The following is a 7,662-nucleotide window of genomic DNA, read 5'->3' as shown; positions in this document are numbered from 1 at the left end:
GTGGGTCTGACACACCGGTGTCAATGTGTTCTTTTTTCCATTTCCAGGAGTGTAGAAGAAAAGCTAGGTATTAATACCAGATCACAAATGTGATAAAACCTAGTGCCAAGCTTAGCCAGGTGACAGAGTTTGGGGGCTTTGTGCAGAGATTTTCACAAATGAAATCAAATACGTATACTAAGAGGAGCAGCAAACAGCCAGGATAACAACTTAAAGTACAATACTAAAGGTGACCTGAAGGAAATAGAAGCAGCAACAGTTCACACTTGTGTGAGATCTGGGAGGTTTTGCAGCTCCTTGCATAGCCCTGGGTTAATACAGTTGCCAGCAATGTAAACAGAGAGCTGAGTGAAATGCTTTTTACTGAAACAAAGTCTTGTATTGTGATGTACCTGTTGAAGGAATTGGTAGATGGGGATATGCAAATCATGGACTGAGTCTAAATAGGAGGGAGAAGGACAGGTTAGCTCAGCTTTTTGCAGAAAGTGTAAGAGGGCCCAAAAGTACAGAAGGCCAAATCCCTGTTATTACTGGAGTCAGAGGGGTGCATTTTTTTAGGTTAGAGTTAGGTTATAGAGAGGCAGTCTCAGAAGAAATTACAATAGAACCATAATGTACAAGTTTCAAGAAATGTAAAATAACTTTGTTTCATCAAAACAATAGAGGGTTGAAAAACAAGGTCAAAGATTGCATATATACAGGTAGATGTAACGAACTCTGCTACCAAGGGTTGCTGCTGCCTCATTCTCACCATCGCTGATGAGAAGACTTTGGTGCCTTACATCACCAATCCCCTCTAGGTTTCATTCATGGGCCTTGGTGAACTGATCTGTCACTATCGTTCTGAAAGAGTGCAGCAATTGTTGCAGCTGTGCTCTCAGCTGTGGGCAGATTCCAGCACTGTGGGCTGGTATTTCACATAGGGGCCTAAATATAATTTTCCACAGCTGTAGCTGCCTTGTGCAAAGCTGCTGGTTGCTGTTTTTGGTCGCAATCTATGACATCAGTACCAAACACAGTATGTGATAGCTCATGCCTAAAAGCAACATACTATGCACACAACATTCTAACATCAGTTATGGCATAATATTCAGGGATGCAAAGTTCAGAATGTGGAAAATTTGTTCAGACTGCAAAAAAGAGCCATTTGAATAATGAGCAAGAGTCACAAAAGGGCCCACTGCATTGACCTATTCAAAAATGTGGTATCTGAAGTTCCAAGTGAATGTACATTCCAAACTGCAGTTTTCATACAAAAAAATGAGCAGTACACAGCAAACAGTTCTATACATTATCATCAAACAAGATATAGTGATTACTTGTACCTGGTTAGAGAGAATATGGCAAAGACCAAGGAGTCAAGATATATAACAAAATGGCAAAAGAAATCTAAAACATAAAGGAATTCTATAAATCTAAAATGTATCTTAAATAACATTTATGAAAGAATAGTTTTTGCTCCATTAAAGAGTTCATGTGACATAAAATTATTAGAAATAAATAAGCAAGTTGACCAATTACAAAGTAGACAAAGAGGATGGAATATGTAGTAAGCAACACAATATATTGTAGTTTGTAGCTTATTCCATGCAATACGAAAGCAAAGTGTATTGTCAGAGAAGTCTTAATGATCCATTTCTTTTGTATGATGCAGGCTTTTCTACCTTATGAAAGGCAGTCATATATTGTGTATACATATATTTGTATCGTGAATTTTCTTATGTATACCCTGTTTTTCCATTATCTTATGTACCCCTAATTTAAATGACGCACATACGAGGGATGTTCAATAAAGAATGTTCATAATCTTTTTATGGTCATAATTTCTCTCGTTAAAATTTAACCTTGTAATAATCTGTTACCTTAATGTGCAACAAACATGCCACAGTACTGTCATTGTTGGGTCTCCTGTTTCCTGCCTATGAAGGGCAGGCAAGGTCAGACATGTTCAGTGCTGCCTATCGCTGCAATGGAGGTAACACACGAGGAACAATATGTGGCTTTGAAATTCTGCTTTTGTCTCAACAAATTTTCAGCTGACGCTGATACAATGTTACAGGAGGCCTATGGAGAGACTGTTCATCCATACAGCGCAGCTCAAAGGTGGTTTAAAATGTTTAAACAGGACAGACAATCAATTTCAAAGGAAGGTGGACCCAGTTACTGTTCTTATGGAAGAAAACATTAACACTGCTGCTGTCATTGAGAGAGAGGATCGAGGAATTACCTTAAGAGCACTTTCTGCAATACTGAACGTTTCATTGGGTGCCACCCATGCATTGGGGACAGAAAAATTACACATGACATGTGTTTGTGCGCAGTGGGTTCCATGACTGTTGATTCCCGAAGAATAGGCCATTTGCATGCAGGTCTGCATGGAGTTGAAGTTGATGTTAGAGGAAGATCCATAGTTTGTTTCAAATGTAATCACTGCTGATGAAACTTGGCTACATCATTTTGATCCTGAGAGCAAACAGCAAAGCTCAGTGTGAAAATCTCCTTCATCACCAACCCCCAAAAAAGCAAAAATGGTTGCTTCTCCTGGGAAAGATACGGTCATCTCATTCTTTGATATTCATGGAATGGTTTATTAGCATGTTGTACCTACGCACACATAAGTAAAGATGGCGGCCACTGAGTGACGTGCGTTTCTTCGGCTCGCGAGTTTTTCCGCCCATTGAAGGTGTTACAGAGCAGTGCGGCAGTCCACAACGTGTGCGTCTGACTAAACAAGTGTTACCTGGCGTGGTGTATAGTTCTCCGTTGATTACCACAAGTGATAAGTGAGTGAAAAATGGGAAGAGCACGAGTAAGTGGCAGCAGGCGAGGCTACAGGGGCGCAGGCAGCGGGGGCGCCCAGTCTCCGGCGGCAGGTGAGGCCTCGCTTCCCGACATTGGGGAGCTCGTCCGGTCCCAGTTGAGTGCGGCGCTGTACAGTAAAGACACACTAGGCGTAATCGTGCAATCCATCACGGACTCTGTGACGGCCGCGGTCATGGACAAACTGCAAGAGTCTGTAGGGTGCAACAGCGCCGAAATCCAGTCTCTTAGAAAGTTCCTGGCCACACAAGAGACAAAAGACGCCAACCTTGAAGCTAAACTGTCTGCGGCCACCGATGAAATTGAGCAGTATCAGCGAAGGAACAGCTTGCGCTTGTTTGGGGTAGCCAAAAACGATCGTGAAAACACCGACGACCTGGTCGTTTGATTTGATTTGATTTATTATTGGTCCTGTAGGTCATACAATTTGTACAGCAAAGCACATCATGATATAGGACAAGTCAATTTGAAAAATTATGTTAAGATGGTATATAATGAGAGATGACAGTAGTGGTACATAACTCACATAGCAGAATACATACAGGATATATAGACAAAATATAAAACAGGTGGTGTGTGATGAGAGATGACAGTGGTGCATACTGCACATAGCAGAATAATATCTACCAGTGAATATACAGCTTATTACAAGTAATTATAATATTGTGGTACATAGTTCACATAGCAGAATACATAGGCCTATATGAGATACAGACAGAGTAGGAGTAAAAAACAATAACAATAATTATCTTACTAAGTAGAAATATCTACCAGTGAATATACAGCTTATTACAAGTAATTATAATATTGTGGTACATAGTTCACATAGCAGAATACATAGGCCTATATGAGATACAGACAGAATATAGATAAGATACAATAATTAAATTATCTTACTAAGTAGAAACATCTACAACTGAATAAACAGCTTATTGCAAGTAATTAAAATTTTGTTTCAAGAAATTCATATACGGAATAGAAACAGCGATTTAGTAGCAATTCCTTTAATTTAGTTCTCATTATTTTTGGGTTTTTGCTTGTTTTTATGTCTGTTGGGAGGTGGCTGTATATTTTAATGCCCATGCATATAACCCCATTCACATATAATTTTGTGTTGTGGGCTATAATTTGTAACTGTGTTTTGTTTCTGGTGTCATGTGTGTGGCGGTCTGCATTTCTGTTGAGGGCATCCAAGTGCTGTACTGTAAAACAAGCTAGTTCCAATATATAGAGGCATGGCAGTGGCAAGATTTTTAGCTGTTGAAATAGTGGTTTACAGTGTTCAGTTCTTTTTTTATATTTCATTATTCTTACTACTTGTTTTTGTAGCTTGAAAACTGTGAGAGAATCAGAGCTCTTTCCCCAGAAGATCAGGCCATAGCTCAAGACAGACTCAAACAGGGCATGGTACACCAGCTTCAAGGTATCTACACTGGCTGTGTCTTTTAATGATCGTAATAGATAGCAGGTTTTACTAAGCTTTTGTGACAATGCCTCAATATGTGGTTTCCAGTTTAGTGTGTTACTGATGGTACATCCAAGAAATTTGGTGTCCTGCTTGTATGTAATGTCATCTTTGCCGATAACTATAACTGCATTGAAGGGGATTAGATTTTGTCTAGTACGGAAGTTCATACTTACAGTTTTTTGAGTATTTATGAGTAGTCTATTTGCTTCAAACCACGATTGTAAATGATGATGATGATGTTTGGTTTGTGGGGCGCTCAACTGCGTGGTTATCAGCGCCCGTACAATTACCCAATCTTTGCTCAGTCCAATTTCGCCACTTTCTTGGATGATGATGAAATGATGAGGACAACACAAACACCCAGTCATCTCGAGGCAGGTGAAAATCCCTGACCCCGCCGGGAATCGAACCCGGGACCCCGTGCTCGGGAAGCGAGAGAACGATTGTAAATGACAAGTAGTTTCATTGACTGCATCTTGCAATGTGTCACCTCTACAGGTTATCAGGATATTTGTGTCGTCCGCATACAGAAAGGAGCTGGCATTTGGTATGTGTTCTGGGAGATCATTTATGAACAATATGAAAAGAACAGGGCCAAGGACAGATCCCTGAGGGACACCATTTGTTGTATGTAGTATATCTGACCTGCAGTGCCTGAATGTCTCTGATTTTCTTATTTCTACATATTGCTTTCTTTGACTAAGGTAGCTATGGAACCAATTGTGGGCTGCACCTCTAATCCCATACTTACAGAGTTTCATGAGCAGCAGCTTGTGGTCGACCATGTCAAAGGCCTTGGACTGATCAAGAAATATACCGACAGCAGGTTGTTTATGGTCAATAAAACTTGAGCATTTTTCTAGAAATGCATACAGAGCATGTGTGGTGGACCTATTTTTCCGAAATCCATATTGGGAAGATGTGATTATGTTGTTAGAATTTAGAGACATTTCTAATCTAGTTAACATACAGTATTCAAATATTTTTGAGAAGACAGATAGTATAGCAATTGGCCTATAGTTTGTCATGTCCGTTTTCTCTCCCTTCTTGTAGAGAGGTATAATTTTAGCAAGTTTTAGCTGGTTTGGAAATGTTCCCTCTAGAAATGAGGTATTTATGATATTTGACAGGGGTCCACTGAGGTAATTTGAACACTTGTGAAGTAAGAAGCAGGGTATCAGATCATGCCCTGCAGAATTAATCTTTTTGACTCTTTTTTTAATAATATCTTCAATTTCATATGGTGTTGTAGGAGATAGGAAAAAGGAGTTCAGAGGAGTATTATTTTTGAGACAAGAGTGTGCAGTGTTTGGAGAGTTAGTCAGGAGATTTGTGGGAGGAGATTGAACAGTATTTGAAGAGTTGGCTAGGAGATTTGTGGAAATTTCTGAAAAATAGCTGTTGAATTTATTGACAATTTTATGTGCATTTTCAGTCTTTTGTCCTTCTATATTTAGTGTGATTTTATCCTCTATCCTTAACTTTCTACCAATCTGTTCATTTACTATACCCCAGATGGTCTTACATTTGTTGGAAGAGCACCTAATTGTTTTATCATTATGAGCTTTTTAAGCCCATTTGATAACTCTCCTGTATGTGTTTTTGTAATTTTTATAGTATACTTTGAACTCTCTGGATTTGCCACTGTCCAGTTCGCTAAGTCTGTGCAGCAGCCTCATCTTTTCTGATGAAGTTTTAATACCTTTTGTGACCCAAGCATTCTTTTTTTGTTAGTGATAGTCTTTGTTTTCTCTGGGAAATGGCAATTAAAGTAATATTCAAATATCTGCAGCAAATTGTCATATTTTTCATTGGTTGTTGAGGAAGTAAATAAAATTTGCCAGCCTTCTTTCTCTAAGCTAAGTATAAAGTTGTTTATGTTGCTATCACTATAACTTCTACATTTAATAACTGTTTCTCCTGTTGGGAGTACATTGAGTGGTGGATTAGAATATATTATTAGAGCACTGTGATCTGAAAAACCAACATCTATAATTTTTAGAGTGCAATCAGTGTTAGTAGCAACCTGATCAAGACAGCTGTTTAATCTCGTAGGACATATAACTTTCATATTTAAGTTGAATGACATCATTAAATTTACTAATTGGGACGTCCGAGCAGATTCTTCAAGGAAATCAATGTTGAGATCACCACATATTATTATATTTTTTGAGTTGTTGTGACAAGCTTTTTCTAGCAATAGTGCAAAGTTTCTGAGGAAGACTGAAAAGTTACCACTAGGTGATCTATATACACACAATATATACATATTTAGGTCGGCAAGTACTACCCCAGCTATTTCAATGTCTTTGTCTAAGGAATACACTTCACAGGGATGGAAAGGTTCACAGCTAATGTTATTTCTTATGTATATACAAGTTCCACCACCTTTGTAATTTTTCCTAGAATAGTGGTGGACTAATCTGAAGTTTTGAATATGCTGATAAGGTAATTCTGATTCTTTTAGCCAGTGTTCACTAATACACAGTAAGTGCATGTCTGACAAAACATTAGTATCTCTTGTAAGAATTTCAAGTTCACTTACATTAGCCTCGTGCGTGAGAAACTTGACGTGCAGGTCGATGTGGCCGATATTGACAGAAGCCACCGTGTTGGGCGCAGGATACCAGGTGCCATGAACCCAGGCCCATAATAATTAAATTTGTGTCCTACCAGAAAAGAGCTGAAGTGTTCGCTCAGAAAAGAAAACTCGCCAACAGTGGGGTTACCCTGAGGGAAGATCTGATGTGCGAAAGACTAAAAGTTTTGAACGCTGCAATCACACCGTTCGCCTTCAAAATGTATGGACCCAGGATCGCAGGATCGTAGTCAAGATGGAAGAAGGAAGGAGAACAGTGACGAACATGTTCGAACTGAAAGACTGAGCGAAATCTCGTGAGACACAAAGTCTCATATCGTACTCTGTCTAATATAAGTTAATTTTTTTCTTTCTTTTAACGTAAGCATTGCTTCGTCATTTCTCTAAGTACCATAAGTACTCTGTTTAAAATAAGTCAATTGTTTCACATAAATATTGCTTCTTTATTTCTCTATCATAACTGCTCATGTACATTCATATTGTCAGTCAAATGGGAATTAACATTCTCGATTAACAGGAATCTCCTTAAATCCACCTCTCTATATCTATTATTTTCATCCTCATCACTACCACTACTACTATTATTATCTTTTTCGTAACCACTACTGCCACTTTCCATCTTTCTTTTCGCTCCCTTCTCTGATACTTCCAACCTGTTTTTCACCTTTAGCCCACAGACGCTTGATTAAACCACAACCTTGGGCACACCTGCAAATATGTCTTCCCCCGAAAATACCAGCTTTTGTTCCTCTTCCGGCCAGCAGGTAAACGGAGC

This window comes from Schistocerca cancellata, chromosome 6 (assembly GCF_023864275.1).
Source record: "Schistocerca cancellata isolate TAMUIC-IGC-003103 chromosome 6, iqSchCanc2.1, whole genome shotgun sequence".
Taxonomy (NCBI): Eukaryota; Metazoa; Arthropoda; class Insecta; order Orthoptera; family Acrididae; genus Schistocerca; species Schistocerca cancellata.
The sequence above is the reverse complement of the archived record's forward strand: the minus strand, read 5'-3'. Positions refer to the sequence as shown.